The following is a 17,986-nucleotide window of genomic DNA, read 5'->3' as shown; positions in this document are numbered from 1 at the left end:
TAAGAAAAAGATTTTATTACATTATGAAATTTTTTATAGAATACAAAAAATTAGCGTAAATAAAGAACAATGCACACAAAGTAAACATTCACAAATGTACACACACAAACATACACACATACACAAAATTTAGCACAATACAATTTCATATGTCCACATATAGTTTACAAAATGTAATTTGTTTCTACATATCATAAACATAAATTGCACAATTTTCTATCCCATTGTTGCTTTTTATATTTTATTATTATTATTATTATACTTATCAGATACAATCCAACTTTCAAATGCGCCAACCTCATACAAAAATATTGTTAGAGTTTCTAAATAATATTGATCAGCGATGTGAAATATACACCTGAAAAAAAGGAAAACATATTATTTGTAACAGCTTTAAGTTTACGTTGCAAAGCATAAAAAATCAGGTATGTACAGTGTATTCCAAAAAAAAAAAGAAAAAGAAAGAAAGAAAAAAGAAAAAGAAAGAAAGAAAGGAAAAGAAAAGATTGACCAAATTGATTAGGCTCTTTTGAACTGAAAATTCTTTAAATTCAAGTTCGAGTATCATCGGAAACAGAAAACCAAGGATGCCAGGTTTTATACCTCAAACCGACCATTTGCGATTAGGAAGAAAATGTGCTGATATGTTTTCTTTTAAGTGTAATAAGATTTGTTGAAATGTTACTAAATGTAGAGAAAAGTAATATTCATTAAAATAAGTAACGATATAGTATTTCGAAACTATGCATACGTTGAGGACGTGCTGCTTTTGTCACCTACGTTTCCATGCGTAAAAGAACATTTCCAAAGGAAAGACAGCGAACATAGTTCTCGTATTCATAGTAGAATACATAAACAAAAGAAAAGCAACAGCGCTTTCAACGGGTATAAGTACCATTGTCTTGGAAATTGAGTTATATTTCTTCAGAACGAACTTGGTAGGAGTGTTCGTGTCAGCTCAGTGATAAAGCAGAGAATTTAATCATAAGGTCATGACTTGAATCCCTATTTAGAGTACATTTGTTTCTACTTGGCACGTTTCCCGCCTGAAGGATAAATCTATCTGCAACGCCACGCCACGGTTAAGTTGAGAGTTACATTACGCTAGGAAACACAGCAAAACGTCACTCCACTCACAAATCACTGTAATACATTTGTACGCGTGTGGCAACTAAGTATTTCAAATACCCGCCAAATACCAACGACCTCATTTGATGGACTGGCTGATAACAAACATCACCTACACGACAAAACCAATAAGACGTCTATTGGATTAAACCGTTCACGTGAGTGGCAGCAGAAAACACCTTAAAGGAGAACCAAGTGCACTGGCGGGAAGTGTGCCAAGATAAAACAAACGTACTGTAGATTAAACTTTTTCACATGTAACGATATATTCCTCAATGCATGAATAATTACAGTAAAATAAATCATTTGTGTATATATATATTCATACAATCATTTCAGGATATAAGTAATTATTATGTTTCAAATATGACATGTGACGTGTGGCGGATATTGACACAACGTTGGTATATTATACGCGAATGTTAGATACAAATTATGTTAATCGTGTAACAACAATATACCGTAAATAAGTGTGTATAGTGCATTTTTATGCAACTATTTGTCAACGGAGGTTACTTCTTAATACTCAAATTACAGCATTGGATTTAGGTTCTTGAAATATAGTTGGAGGCGCGGTGGCTCAGTAGTAGATGGTTCACTTCTGGTGCATGGCGTCCTTGGTTCAATCACAACTCGTGTCAAGTGAACTTTGTGGTGGACAAACACCGTGTGCGTGCGTTTCCTGGGGTTCTCCCGTTTCCTCCCACTTTCTTCATTTCACCATTTCATCCATTTCTCATCATACCGTCTCCTTTAGCCTAGCCGGCATAACCGTGGGACGTAAAACTTAGAGATTTCATTTCATTCTTTGAAATGTAGACAGAGCTGTAATGTGGGTATAAACAGATAATATCCAAAATCTGATCGTGGTTGCAGACAGCAAGTGTACTATCCCTAAAACTATATCCACAGCAAGTTCACGATCTCCACCCCGTTAAGTCACTTTAAGAGACTAGATTGTGTTTCAATAACGAAGGTAGGATTTTAGTTCAATACTCTGAAGCTTTGTTCCCATTCTCCCTTTGTTTGATATATGTAAGTGTTTGTGCATGCGTCAATAAAAAAATATGTATATATATATATATATATATATATATATATATATATATATATATATAACTGTAAAGCCTATGGAACCCATAGGTTCAATGCCGCGTTCACAAAAGCTCTACACTGACTTCTATCCTTAGCCAATTGGATCCAGTTTCTACTTTGCATTCCGATCTCTGCGAGATCCATCTTAATATTGTCCTCCCATCTGCGCCTAGGTCTTCCTAATGGTCGTTTTCCGATTGGTCTTCCAGTTAAGAATTTGAAAGCGTTTCTATTTGAAAGCTTATATATATGTCTTTCTGATCGAACATTAAGGAAAATCATCTAAACAATTGAAATAAAACTTGGGAAGTCTCTTCGAGGTTTGAACTCAGGCTCACTCTCACTGTAAAAGAGGGCAAGAACTATTTGATTCGGGTAACTTAAGAGCCCATCTCCACTGTTTCAACGTTATTTCTTTATGTCAGCGTTAGAGCAACAAAAACTGAAACTTCCCAACAAACCGCGTGATCGTGAGTCCTTAATGAAAAGAGTGAACTGCAATCAGCTTTAGAGTTAACAGATTTTAATTGATAATTAAGGTCATTCAACCAAAATCTAAAATCAGTTTCTCTCTATCTTTCAACTAATGCTAGCATGAAATCGTAAAATGGAGAAAGTTGACCAAATGGAAAACACCTGCTAGTTTCAGAGTGATAATATTAAAAATGAAATCATAAATTAAGGTAAAGAGACAGTCATGTTTCATACTGAACCAACGAGAAGTTACTGAAAGGAGCATTTGTTTCTGATACAGTTATGATGTTAAGACTCAAAGAAAAAAAAAACAAGAATCTAATGGTGATACAGACACTCCCACAGACCACTTAACGAAGTAGAAGAAAATTATGAGACAATAAAAGAATTGAGGGGTGTAGATGCAAAAGTGGCAATCTCCACTCGGACGAATTTTCCAGGACGAGCGATTAATTGATATCTCGTAAACCCCATAAGATTTTAACGTACAGATTTTTTGGCATAGTAGATCGTAGCAATATTAGAGGGTTGAACATAAATTTTCCCCAGAGAAAGTCCTTCATTTTTTGTAATTACTGTTTCAAAATTGGAGATTGCAAGTTTTGAAAATGAACGTGGACTAGTGAACTAGTACAAACTTATTGACTCATTATAAACTAGTGAGGAAATTTGGAACGATTCCAGTCAAGCGACACAGTCGCCATGGCAACGTCTGACGCCAGCGGGCCTCTGATTGGCTGAAGTGGAGATTGTGACTTTTGAATCGCACCGGGTAGTGGAGATTGCAAGTTTTGCAAAAAATGTGATATTCACTTTCAGTTTTTACTGGGAGGATGTAGAATTTGATCCAAACAGACTTCACCGCTCGGTCGGGGACACTGAAACAATACAGTCTCACCTCTAACTCAATTTCTCAAAAAATTGGTGATTGCCACTTTTGCATCTACACCCCTCAATTACAGACAGAAAGAAGAGGGGTGCATGCGTAATTGTAATGGGAGATTTCAATGGAGTTGTGGGAGAAAAACAGGCCAATAGTGTCATAGGTAGATATAGTTTACTCGGAAGAAATGAAAGAGGAGAGGGACTGGTCAATTTCTGTAGACATAATTCACTAATTGGGCACACTTGGTTCAATCAACACAAGAGAAAAATAAGATATAGGGCCTACATGGAATTCCTCAATAGACAGCCGACAATATCAGTTAGACGATGTTATGATTCAGGGCAGATATCGGAATAGCTTGAAGAACTCGAGACCCTTCCCGCTTCCCGCGCTGACATTTTCTCTGATCATAACTTTATGCTGGCCGAAGTAGATATTCAACTGAAAAATGTAGGGAGAAAAAAAAAAAAAAAAGCAACAAGATGTTGAATACTGAAAAGTTGGAAACTGAGGAAGCAAGAAATCTTTTCGTTGAAAAATTGGGACGAAAAATACTCAAATGAGGAAAGGATAGGTGCAGGTAGTAACAGACGGTGGGAGTGTATATTAAATTTTGCATACAGCACGCTGCAGAAGAAGTGGTTGGTTACTGCTAACACAAAACGGTTAAGAAAGCATGGTTTACAGGACAGATGTTGCAGAAAACGAGGTAAAGGAAGACGTGGAGACAAGTTGATACAGAAGAGGGCAGAAATATTTATAGGAAGTTAAATAACAACTTAGGAAGAGAAACAGAAAGAGCAAGGGAAGATTTTTACAAAAGAAAATGCGAGGACATAGAGGAATTAGAAACAGTTGAGAAAATGAGAAAGTGTACAGAGGTGAAATTTCGGAGGAAACAAAAGGTATTACGATGGCAGTAGAAAACAAGAACAAAATGCTTCGTGTGGAATATTGTACTGTATGGAATATTGTAAACATGGACATTATGCAAAAGTGATGGAAAACGACTGGAAGCTTTCGAAATGTGAGTGTGGTGGAGAATGGAGAGAATTAGGTAGGTCGAGCTGAAAACGAATGGGAGAATGTTAAAAATGGCGGAGGAGAAAAGAAAATTTTATATATTATTGAGAAGAGGAACTGGTGGAGACACGGCTAAAAATAAATTGTATCATGAGGGACGTGGAGGAAAGAGAGGGAGGGGCGAAGGAGACTACAATTGATGGATTATATCAAAACAGAAAAGTCATACGTGAAGATGAAGAGGTTGACTCAAGACTGGAGCGTGGAAGCTTCTTACTTGCGGTAAGCGACCTGGCAGATTACCTGTCATGATGATGATGACTAGCATCGTGAGGTAATTGAGATTTGAATTTATCTATTTGGTCATGTGGCTACTGTCACGTGGTTCTCTGCTTCTAGACGGAGTAGGGCTTCTGCTCTACTTCAAAGATCGGTACCATTCTTAACACTCATCCTCTATTTGCACAGAATGTGTATGTAGTTATCACTACAAAAATTAGTCCCCTGATCTTTATTCACTAACCCCGTAGGGTAATGGAATACATCTATTGTGCCAGTATCTCTCTTAGTTATGCCTGCTACTAGAAGGAACTCTCCTAGCGGACAGAAATCTACAAGAATCTGCAGCGTTTGCACTCAGCGTTACGGCAAGTACCTTCAGACGGATTTTCATGCAGGCGCCCGTTGCGTTCTTTGCTTACTATGTGGCTTAATAGCCAATTGAGAAAGTTGTTTAAGTTCGGCTGTACATGTAACACAATTTTCTTTTGGCTACACATAGAAATCGCAACCAACGAACGCAATGGACGCTTACATGAAAATCCGCCCTTCCTCTTGATGCTGAATCCTACGGTGTGGTCACAGCCTGCTAGAGTCCAACTCAAATCCGGTGGCCCTCGAATCCTAAAGAGATAGCTTACCAACTTCCCGCCTCGCTTACCTAAAGTCGATCAAACTTTTACTGAGGTATCATGTACATGTTTAAGTACTAGGTACTTACTCTCGGACCTAACGATACGTGTAGATTGCCATTTGGAAGTAAACATCCCCTGGAAGGGACAACAGTCACCAAACTTGCCTTCTTCTATTTATGGTTGAAGTGCTCCGCACATTATCGGAGCCAATGACTGAAGTCGGCCGGACTGTTTGCACAGTCAATATCATTTGAGAGATAAGAACCCATAGTAGGCTACTTGTGATAGCATTGTCTTTCTCTAGTTACCACTTAGATACCCGAACCTTACCGGAACCAATGACTGAAGTAGACTGTCGTTTTACTCAAACATAGCCATTTGGGAGCTAAAGCTTCTTCGGTAGGGTTGGAGGTTCTCGCTTTTCTTAGTGTATGTTCAAATCACCATGCTGAGGCCTCACATACACTTATTTCCTGAAACCAAGTGTAAGTGTTAATTGTACATTTGAGGGAATAATCGAAACCTCATCTTTTCCGGTAGTGTCGTAAATAAGAATCCTTTCTATCTCAAAAGTACGTGGTGAGGTACCATGAATATGTTGAGGCACTAAGTACTTCTTCCCGGACCCGGATCAAAACTAAATCACTCTTTGAGAGACAGGGGGAACCGTTCCCGATAGGACATTCGAAACAATCAATTTTATGGGAAATCCAAACCAGAGGCATCATTTGGGGAAAGTAAGGGGCAATTTCCCCCTAAGTTTCAGGAACACATGCTTCTTAATAAAAGTGAAACTCTTATGTCGGTGCATGGTCTTGTCCCCTCCCCCTGCCAAAACCTGAAGTAACACTACTGATCTGAACTACCTCAACTTTACGTACCGAATTACCACGCACCCTCCCGGTGTCAGTCGCCCATTAAGGAAATGGGCTGAAGCCTCTTGTTCCTCCGGTAGGGCGGCAGTTCAACCCCATTTTTGAGTGACCTACCTTTTTTAATTGAAAGTGGTGAGGTACCATGCATATTTCTGAATACAATAACACGTGTCAATCACCCATTTGGGAGACCACCAAAGCTTCTCATTCTTACGGTAGGTTATAACATCACACTGACAGTGAGTCCTTCTCCAATTAAAGCACGCAGTAATAAACAATTCAGTGAAAATTTAACGTGACTATGCACCACATTTTTACAAAAAAAAAATTGTAAAAATAAAAATAAAAATAAAAATAATATAGAATGATACAACTGAATGAATGAATACTGATATTGTGTTTCTGTATGATGTTCCCTTTCCTCGAGACTATGGCTGCGTGAATGTGTCACCCACTGCTGAACGCGAACCCACCGGGCCCGGACGGGTAAGCTATCAACACTCACTGACCCATCCACTACACCAATCATCTCCGGAAAATAGAACTCAAGTTGACCCATAATATGAAGATTTCTAAGCCTCCTTCATTTTCACTCGCAGTTCAGTATCCCGATCCGCAGTTCATGGCCTGCATCCCATCGCGAGATAAGGTTACAAACCACAATCCGACAGAACAAGACACTGACCCAAGAGTGAAACTGACGGTGAGTGCTTCGAAAATCTAAATGTGTGTGTTTACTAACCCAGATAAAAAAATAATAAAAAAATCTCAAATCGGATCTAAAACGCGCAACGGGATGGAATTTCGAAAAAGAAAATTGAATGCCAAAATGAATTTTGCTGATATTATTATCGAAGTGAAATTTCCTGGCAGGTCTGTGATTCCAACCCCGGTCACACTAAGTGAAAACGATTCTATACGTCTCAAGATGCTATAATATACTTTCGTTACACTATTCACGTACTGCTTTAAACACTCTACTTTCTGAGTACCAACAATACTATTGAAGTTACTATACTACATCGCTTTAAAATAATTAGCTTTGCACTGGACAATGAAAGATTTTGTTTCGACTCGCACGCTTTATTTACACTAACTTTCTGTATGATAAGAGATAACAGGAGAATACATTTAAAAAAAAAAGGTTGGAAATTGAGGAAAATTCTTGACATAGCTGAATGGGTAAGTCGATCATTGCATTACATATTCTCTGCACATATCATGAACAATTCTACATACGTTTGGTTTAGTCAAAAAAAAAAAAAAAAACATTTTGAAAATAAGGACATTTACTACAAAATCACGTAAGCCTTGCACTACACATGTGCTACTCATTACGGCTGTATGCTACATATTTTACTTTCTTTTCTTAGTATTCTCTTTTGGATACCGTTGTGAAAGTAGGGTCAGCGCGGAGGATTTATACCAACAAGGTGACCTCCCTTGTATGAGCTCAGACCTCATCCACTTTGATTCCACAACAAAACATTTTCTTTTGAGACAATACATACACTAAATAAATCTACATGAAAAGAAAGTACACTTAACCTAGTCCCTAGCCTAACTATCTAACTTAACCTAAAACATATAAAATCACTTTATTCAACAGATTAATAATATAGCACACACCCTGCTTCTTACCGAGGACGTATGGGACGTCGACCATTCAGCTCTACTTTTGTGTATTGTTAAAATAAAAAAAAAAGTCTTAAACTATGTGCTTAAAATTCGAATTTCTGGTCTCAGGTGAAAGGAATTCAAAATACATAACGAACGTGTCACTGTTGACGAGCATCTCCCATTACCAATAGCTATGCAAGCACCCTTGTTATCAATGTGAGCCGAAACTTTGTATATATTTGTCTCATCGTATTCAAACTACAGTGAAGGTAAGCACAAACCAGAGAATGGATTTTGTTCTGTGATATAGCAGTACGGAAGAATAATAAAAAAATACGACAATTACATATTCAAAATATAATTTTGGGGTGAAATGTATGTACTCGAAAGTACACACATTTCATGGACTGTTGGTAACAAACATCCACACTGAAACTCCAAAAGAACAATTTCCCCCCCCCCCTCCATTGAACGAGTGATTTATGTTACATCGCTAAGTTTGCGTATGGTATAACTTAGGGAAAACTACGCAGCGTTTAGCACATTTTAGTGGACATCACAACACTAGATATAAACATTTTCCAATCCGAAAGAGGTTAGAAATTTAGTAGGTTCAACTCGTCCGAAAAGGGAATTTTTGTTGAATAAAATAGTCACTTACTTGTTCAATAATCCATATAACGAACGTGTTTGTTCAGTTTATACTTTACCAATACTCTATCCTACTTGCCCCGGGCAAGTATTTTGGATAACTCAAAATATTTGAGACTGGAACTCCATGTCTTCGGGTTTCTGCAACAACGTGCAAACCTGACGCCAGCAGCTTGCTCTCCTTCACCCTTACACGATGAGCAAGTCAAAACTAATTTGAATTGCGCCGCAGTCCTCAGGAGTTCGTACTCCAAAAGCTCCACTAGCAGCTAACCACACTGAATTAAATTGTAGATTTTTTGCAGATCAGACGCACTACCCATCTGATCATGGCGGCTTCATCAACCAAAAGAACAAAGACAACAGGAAGAAGATTCTTAATTGGAAGATCATTGTGACGTAACTATACGATGATAGGAGTTTCTCTCAAGATCAAAGAAGCCGAAAAATCTCAACCACAACTGTGATTGCGGAAGATCCAATCACAGATAATTTAGATTAAACAAAGGGATGCTTCAAGAAGCTACTATGGCTGACTTTACAAATGTAATAATTTTAAAGATGATTTCTGAAATAAATTTTTGAATTCTTTTGAAGATCCCCTAAGCCAAAAATATGAATGAAAATTGATGGGAAAGGACTAAATACGACCAGATATTACTTTATTTCCCAAAATAATATTATATTTTAGCTAAATATACGAATAATTATTCAATGTAAATATATTACCATATATTTCCCTCTAAATATACTAAAATCATTAGTTCAAGGAACTTAACGCAAATTTTGCGATCTACTTCAAATCAAGTCATTGATTAATTATATATTAAAAATAAAATTTTAATAAATATTAAATTCATATATACACTGGTTGCCCAAAACTTCCGGGCCATGTTACATTATACGATGTATAAGGTAACATCCTCCGGGAGCTTCGGAAGAAAAAAAAATCTAACTTAGAAGTCCTAAGTTAAGCTCCTTTTTTTTCTCTAACCTAACATTTTAATCATAAAATACACTAATGCAATGCAATCAATATAGGAAATGTTTTGAAAATTTTTCAGAGACCTTAATCCTAACAAAGAATTTATAACTACTCTATACGAAAAAGGAAAATTGGACACAAAATAGACACAAAACAAACAAAAATTACCTTAATCTAAATTTAACCTACGATTCTCTTTCTTTTTTTTTCTCGACTATGTTTTGTTTCTGTTCAAGGAATCCATATCGCAGTCCTCAATCTCCCTTAGTGAGAGCAGCGACATGCATTCTCTGAACTATTCCTATTCACTTCCGGTGGCTGCGTCATCGGCGGCATGAACATCGTATACGGCGGAGGCCAACCAGTGGACACAGCCATGTTCACCGCTGGGGAAGGAGTGGATGTGGGAGTTGCCACTCCTCCTCCAGGAGGCAAATTCGGCAGATATCCCGGATAGGCTTGCGCTCCCGGTATATGGTTCGAATTCGGCGCGCACTGTTGGGATGCACCACGATGACATCCAAAATTCATCGCTCCCGATTGGTAGTTAGGATTGGAAACATATGGAACATTCTGGTTTCCGTTCCCCCAGTTTTGCCTTCGATTGTTGTGCCAGGGTCTTCTGGCCTGAAAATTTCTTCTTCGACCTCGGTTCCCCAAGAATCGATTGCCATTTTCATTTCCCTTGGCATCATCATTCTTCCTTCCTTCGTCCTCCTCCGTCTGCGACGAAGTGTCTTTAGTCTGTTGTGACTTTCCGTTATTTTCCGTCTTTTTTCCTATCTTGGCCTGCCGAATGTGCAGACGCTTGAATTTCTTATCTGTCACTGGTTCCATAGGTTCCGGATGACCTTCTATTTCGTCTATCTTAACTATCAGATGCTGGATATTCTTGGGCTCCACGGCTCGCAACAATCTAGCATCTCCAGGTGGCAGACAATCTAGGACAATTTCAATGAGTTCTGTCTCATCTGGATGTTGTGCCACAGCATAGTATTCGGCTATGACCTTCCAGGCAAAGTCAGTTAGCCGGTTATACTTGGACCGGTCAAATTTCATTCCTTGTATGAATTTCTTCTGCAGGCGTTCCATCCTGGCCGAGAAGTAGTGCTCCTTAAATAGACGCACAAAGTCAGCATAACTGTTGATGTCTTTACAGACCGTTTGGTACCAAGTCTTGGCCCCAGCGGACAAACAACACGGTACCAAAACCATGCGTTCGTATTCCGACGCGGAGATTATCTTAAACGCCTGTTCTAAGTTTTCTAGAAAAGACCTGGCCAAACCATATTCTCCTGCGAAGTTTGGTAAGTGATTTATTTCCGACAGCCTAAGATTCAACGCTCTATTTCCAGAACATCCCTCATATCTGCCGGGATTCAGGGGAGAGTTGCAGCCAATCACAGGGCTCTTTGCATTAGTATGATTTTGTCCAAAATTCGAATAAGAAGTATAATTTGGTCCAAAAGGTAAGTTGCTTGGCATCGATACCACTGTGTGACTACATACTCCCTCCGGAATTCCAACAAACGAAGGAGTCCTATCTGCAACAGTACTGGACACTACATTACTTAAGCTACATACATTGGAAGTCGAGACCGAAGCCTGAGACCACGTCAATAAAGGATTTAAAGCCCTAGAGGCAACCTGACCACTCATGATATCCCCACAGGCGGGACTGTAATTGTTCGTGACCAACGAATGCGAATTTAAGTCAAACGGTCAGACATTCTTAGTGTGAACTCTGGTCGGCTGACAGACAGAGACTGTCACCGTTGGGACAGTACGAGTCTCCCCAACCGAAGAGACTGGTACATCCACTCGGGTGTCAGAGTCTGTTCCGTCAGAGTCAACCCCCTCACAACCAACAAAGTCACGTGACCGCTTGCGACCGGCACGACCTGGTTTACTTTGCTCCCGATCCTTCACCAAAGTTTGGATCTTAGCGTCGAGTACGTCATACGATTTCTGGGTGCTCGACTCGAGATGCGATTGTTCTTTGGCGAGCTGATCACATCTGCGATTTTGCTTTTCTATTGACAACCGGAGATTCTCCTCAACGGTGTCCACCCGCGTTGTTATCGTATCCTGAAATTCCCCCACCGAAGTGTACAAATCGCGAACTTCGTTCCGGAGGTCCGATACGTCCTTGGTTACATTTTCGACTCTTTCATTTACAATTTGCTCCATTTCCGACTTTAACAAATCAAATTTTTGATTCATCGCGTACAAATTATTATCTACTTTCTCAAACCTTTCGTTCATAATACTGTCAACCTTTTCAAATTTTTGGTCCAAAGTTAAAGTTAAAGTTTGACTAAAACGTTCTAACATTTTCGCAAGGTCTGTCACGGATGCAGGTGAACCTGCAGTTCCGACACTCTCTCCACCGTTGTGTAAGAGTTTCTCTCCCGTGTCGTGCGTCGCGGTGTTCCGTTCACTTCCACTTTCCTGTGACTTGGAAAGCGATTGCACAGTCAGCTGTTTGACCACACACGTTTTACAAAACCAGGGCTCACTACACTTATTCAATTCTTCTACCTGCTCGTCGGTTATATCATAGCACTGTGCATGCACCCATCCAGAACAACCGTCACAATACACACTGAAGCCTTGTATTTCCTCACTACAACACACATATTCATCCGGGCTACGGGATTCAGTACTTGACCTGCTACCAGCAGACATCTCCATTTCATATAAATTGTTTTCCCCAAGTTACACATATACAAACTCAAGAGTAACTACACATCGTTCAAGGAGTCGTTTGTCACAACAGTCCCCATTACATTACACTGCTCTTTCAATATGATTCACTTAGCACTCGCGAAAGATTGAAATAACAGATCCTGGCTGTGGAACGCCAATTTTACAAAAAAAAAAAAAAAAAAATGAAAATAAAATTAAAATGTAAAAATAAAAAAATTAAAAAATAATGATGATGATACAACTGAATGAATGAATACTGATATTGTGTTTCTGTATGATGTTCCCTTTCCTCGAGACTATGGCTGCGTGAATGTGTCACCGACTGCTGAACGCGAACCCACCGGGCCCAGACGGGTAAGCTATCAACACTCACTGACCCATCCACTACACCAATCATCTCCGGAAAATAGAACTCAAGTTGACCCATAATATGAAGATTTCTAAGCCTCCTTCATTTTCACTCGCAGTTCAGTATCCCGATCCGCAGTTCATGGCCTGCATCCCATCGCGAGATAAGGTTACAAACCACAATCCGACAGAACAAGACACTGACCCAAGAGTGAAACTGACGGTGAGTGCTTCGAAAATCTAAATGTGTGTGTTTACTAACCCAGATAAAAAAATAATAAAAAAATCTCAAATCGGATCTAAAACGCACAACGGGATGGAATTTCGAAAAAGAAAATTGAATGCCAAAATGAATTTTGCTGATATTATTATCGAAGTGAAATTTCCTGGCAGGTCTGTGATTCCAACCCCGGTCACACTAAGTGAAAACGATTCTATACGTCTCAAGATGCTATAATATACTTTCGTCACACTGTTCAAGTACTGCTTTAAACACTCTACTTTCTGAGTACCAACAATACTATTGAAGTTACTATACTACATCGCTTTAAAATAATTAGCTTTGCACTGGACAATGAAAGATTTTGTTTCGACTCGCACGCTTTATTTACACTAACTTTCTGTATGATAAGAGATAACAGGAGAATACATTAAAAAAAAAAAGGTTGGAAATTGAGGAAAATTCTTGACATAGCTGAATGGGTAAGTCGATCATTGCATTACATATTCTCTGCACATATCATGAACAATTCTACATACGTTTGGTTTAGTCAAAAAAAAAAAAAAAAAATTTTTGAAAATAAGGACATTTACTACAAAATCACGTAAGCCTTGCACTACACATGTGCTACTCATTACGGCTGTATGCTACATATTTTACTTTCTTTTCTTAGTATTCTCTTTTGGATACCGTTGTGAAAGTAGGGTCAGCGCGGAGGATTTATACCAACAAGGTGACCTCCCTTGTATGAGCTCAGACCTCATCCACTTTGATTCCACAACAAAACATTTTCTTTTGAGACAATACATACACTAAATAAATCTACATGAAAAGAAAGTACACTTAACCTAGTCCCTAGCCTAACTATCTAACTTAACCTAAAACATATAAAATCACTTTATTCAACAGATTAATAATATAGCACACACCCTGCTTCTTACCGAGGACGTATGGGACGTCGACCATTCAGCTCTACTTTTGTGTATTGTTAAAATAAAAAAAAAGTCTTAAACTATGTGCTTAAAATTCGAATTTCTGGTCTCAGGTGAAAGGAATTCAAAATACATAACGAACGTGTCACTGTTGACGAGCATCTCCCATTACCAATAGCTATGCAAGCACCCTTGTTATCAATGTGAGCCGAAACTTTGTATATATTTGTCTCATCGTATTCAAACTACAGTGAAGGTAAGCACAAACCAGAGAATGGATTTTGTTCTGTGATATAGCAGTACGGAAGAATAATAAAAAAAATACGACAATTACATATTCAAAATATAATTTTGGGGTGAAATGTATGTACTCGAAAGTACACACATTTCATGGACTGTTGGTAACAAACATCCACACTGAAACTCCAAAAGAACAATTTCCCCCCCCCCCTCCATTGAACGAGTGATTTATGTTACATCGCTAAGTTTGCGTATGGTATAACTTAGGGAAAACTACGCAGCGTTTAGCACATTTTAGTGGACATCACAACACTAGATATAAACATTTTCCAATCCGAAAGAGGTTAGAAATTTAGTAGGTTCAACTCGTCCGAAAAGGGAATTTTTGTTGAATAAAATAGTCACTTACTTGTTCAATAATCCATATAACGAACGTGTTTGTTCAGTTTATACTTTACCAATACTCTATCCTACTTGCCCCGGGCAAGTATTTTGGATAACTCAAAATATTTGAGACTGGAACTCCATGTCTTCGGGTTTCTGCAACAACGTGCAAACCTGACGCCAGCAGCTTGCTCTCCTTCACCCTTACACGATGAGCAAGTCAAAACTAATTTGAATTGCGCCGCAGTCCTCAGGAGTTCGTACTCCAAAAGCTCCACTAGCAGCTAACCACACTGAATTAAATTGTAGATTTTTTGCAGATCAGACGCACTACCCATCTGATCATGGCGGCTTCATCAACCAAAAGAACAAAGACAACAGGAAGAAGATTCCCAATTGGAAGATCATTGTGACGTAACTATACGATGATAGGAGTTTCTCTCAAGATCAAAGAAGCCGAAAAATCTCAACCACAACTGTGATTGCGGAAGATCCAATCACAGATAATTTAGATTAAACAAAGGGATGCTTCAAGAAGCTACTATGGCTGACTTTACAAATGTAATAATTTTAAAGATGATTTCTGAAATAAATTTTTGAATTCTTTTGAAGATCCCCTAAGCCAAAAATATGAATGAAAATTGATGGGAAAGGACTAAATACGACCAGATATTACCTTATTTCCCAAAATAATATTATATTTTAGCTAAATATACGAATAATTATTCAATGTAAATATATTACCATATATTTCCCTCTAAATATACTAAAATCATTAGTTCAAGGAACTTAACGCAAATTTTGCGATCTACTTCAAATCAAGTCATTGATTAATTATATATTAAAAATAAAATTTTAATAAATATTAAATTCATATATACACTGGTTGCCCAAAACTTCCGGGCCATGTTACATTATACGATGTATAAGGTAACATCCTCCGGGAGCTTCGGAAGAAAAAAAAATCTAACTTAGAAGTCCTAAGTTAAGCTCCTTTTTTTTCTCTAACCTAACATTTTAATCATAAAATACACTAATGCAATGCAATCAATATAGGAAATGTTTTGAAAATTTTTCAGAGACCTTAATCCTAACAAAGAATTTATAACTACTCTATACGAAAAAGGAAAATTGGACACAAAATAGACACAAAACAAACAAAAATTACCTTAATCTAAATTTAACCTACGATTCTCTTTCTTTTTTTTTCTCGACTATGTTTTGTTTCTGTTCAAGGAATCCATATCGCAGTCCTCAATCTCCCTTAGTGAGAGCAGCGACATGCATTCTCTGAACTATTCCTATTCACTTCCGGTGGCTGCGTCATCGGCGGCATGAACATCGTATACGGCGGAGGCCAACCAGTGGACACAGCCATGTTCACCGCTGGGGAAGGAGTGGATGTGGGAGTTGCCACTCCTCCTCCAGGAGGCAAATTCGGCAGATATCCCGGATAGGCTTGCGCTCCCGGTATATGGTTCGAATTCGGCGCGCACTGTTGGGATGCACCACGATGAATAAGGTAACAACATACACCTCCGGAAAGTTATGTTCCCCCCGCAGCACTAAGATTTACGACATATAGGGGAAAATCTAGAATCAGGTGGAGGTCCCCTTTCTCTAGCTCAACATGTGCTTGGAATGGAGTTGCCTAAATTAATGTTTAGCAGACTAGTAACGAAAGTCGGAAGTAATGACATCTGGAAGATAATCCGCTGACCACGCATTACCCGGTTAAACGTGTGTCATCAGACTGCCACAGTGCTCCAGGGACTGTAGAGTCAGAGGGTCCCTATTCAGAGTCGCTTTTAGCGCCATATTAGAAGTTTGAGTAACTCTGATATTCAATGACTCATATGGTGTGTCATAGGCATAAACCTCTTACCCCATTGCCCCTGAGAGCTCTGTTCTTCATTGGAACTGATTATTTCTTCTTTTAGTTTTTAAAGGTTTGAGAAAAGAATTCAAGTCACTATTGTAAGCTGACAAGTACGTGCATAGCGATGACGTCACATTTCAGTACCTGTTGATCAGAACCGCACGTGACTACAAATACTCAGTTGTTTCAGTGTCAAACTACGAACAAAGGGAGGTTTCAAGAAGGGTTTGCAGATATAAGGTTCGCAGTGCATGACCACACGACAAAATGTTCCATATCACCTCCTCCCTTATCACAGGGACAAGACTTCCCGAAAGGTATTTTTTGGAGGAAACTTTCCCGAATTAGCTCGGATTTCCCTTTTCGTGTAAGTCACGCACACATACGGAAATTACTATCTGAAAGCTTCTTTCATACTGAGAAGAGTGACATATAAGTAATGACACTCGGATTAATAGTGTTGTGGTTATTTTTTAAAAAAGTTTCAGCTTGTATTTTTTCACGGTTTCTTCATGAAATTTCAATCCTTCAACAAGATTGAGAAATGTTTTTTACCCTCGTACCTATTCACGAAATTGCAACACGATTTGGCATATGAGTTATGGAAGGAAAGGAATATTGTTCACACTTTTCCACACTATATTCCAAGGAGGAAAAGGGGAGCTCCTAGGGATTAACTTCTGGAGAAGATGTTGAAGATAAGAATTCTTCTACAATCCTTAATATTCTTGAGATGTTATTTTCTTCTGAATTTACAGTACATCATAGTTAAACAACTATTGTATTACTCGTATAATCCAATCTTAGAATGAAGTTTTTGGCGTACACAATGTTCTACAGAAGAGAATAAGTAGTCGAGGTTTCTTCTTCGGGCTGTAGATACGCACTGTAAATTAAGAAAATGTGGCTGACGTGTTGTTCTTCCAACTGGGAAATTCTCGAAGAGTAGGCCATAGTTTCTTTAAATACTCAAGATGAGCAAGTGCAATTGTGTATATATAATACTAGCAGCGTTCACCCCGCTTCGCTGCGGTCACCCCGGAACGCAATAAACTTTGTTACTTAGATAATTTTTACTTTTTCGCTTTCAAGTGATATGATAAAAACCATAGAAGATTGCAGTAAATGTTAACATTATATCGCCTCTCATTTATGTTAACCCGCCCCGCTTCGCTGCGGTCACCGCGGAACGCAATAAACTTTGTTACTTAGATAATTTTTACTTTTTCGCTTTCAAGTGATTGCAGTAAATGTTAACATTATAGCGCCTGTCATTTATGTTAACCCGCCGAGTGACACGGTCATGCGGGTTGCATATAAATACGTTTATTTTTACCTATGATGAACTAACAAAGGATTTGTACGTTATGGACACTTGAATGGTCAATTATCTCAAGACACTGGTAATTAAAAATTAAAGTGATATGATAAAAACCATCTAGGGTCCAAATCCTAATAACCCCCCAAAAATGAAAGAAATTGGTTCAGCCGTATTAGCGTGATGAGGGAACAAAGGATTTGTACGTTCTCTTTTATATATATAGATAGATATAGAAACCATGCTCTACATAAAATATTCCGTTTCAGCAACATTTTGATTTTCTTATCAAAGAATACGTTTCG

The 17,986-nt window shown here is 38.4% G+C and overlaps 1 protein-coding gene across 2 annotated transcripts in view; it reads right to left on the bottom strand.

Annotated features, from left to right (window-relative positions):
• Positions 1-17,986, bottom strand: part of LOC145685779 (uncharacterized) — a 55,574-nt gene continuing 37,588 nt past the window's right edge. For both annotated transcript variants that reach the window (XM_081758302.1, XM_081758303.1), the window contains exon 8: positions 1-358. The gene's annotated coding sequence lies outside the window, so the exon portion shown is untranslated. The remainder of the gene's footprint in view (positions 359-17,986) is intronic.

The sequence above is a fragment of the Thermobia domestica genome, chromosome 5 (genome assembly GCF_964235325.1).
Source record: "Thermobia domestica chromosome 5, izTheDome1.hap1.1, whole genome shotgun sequence".
In the NCBI taxonomy this organism is placed as follows: domain Eukaryota; kingdom Metazoa; phylum Arthropoda; class Insecta; order Zygentoma; family Lepismatidae; genus Thermobia; species Thermobia domestica.
This window is presented reverse-complemented; position numbering and strand designations above follow the sequence as displayed.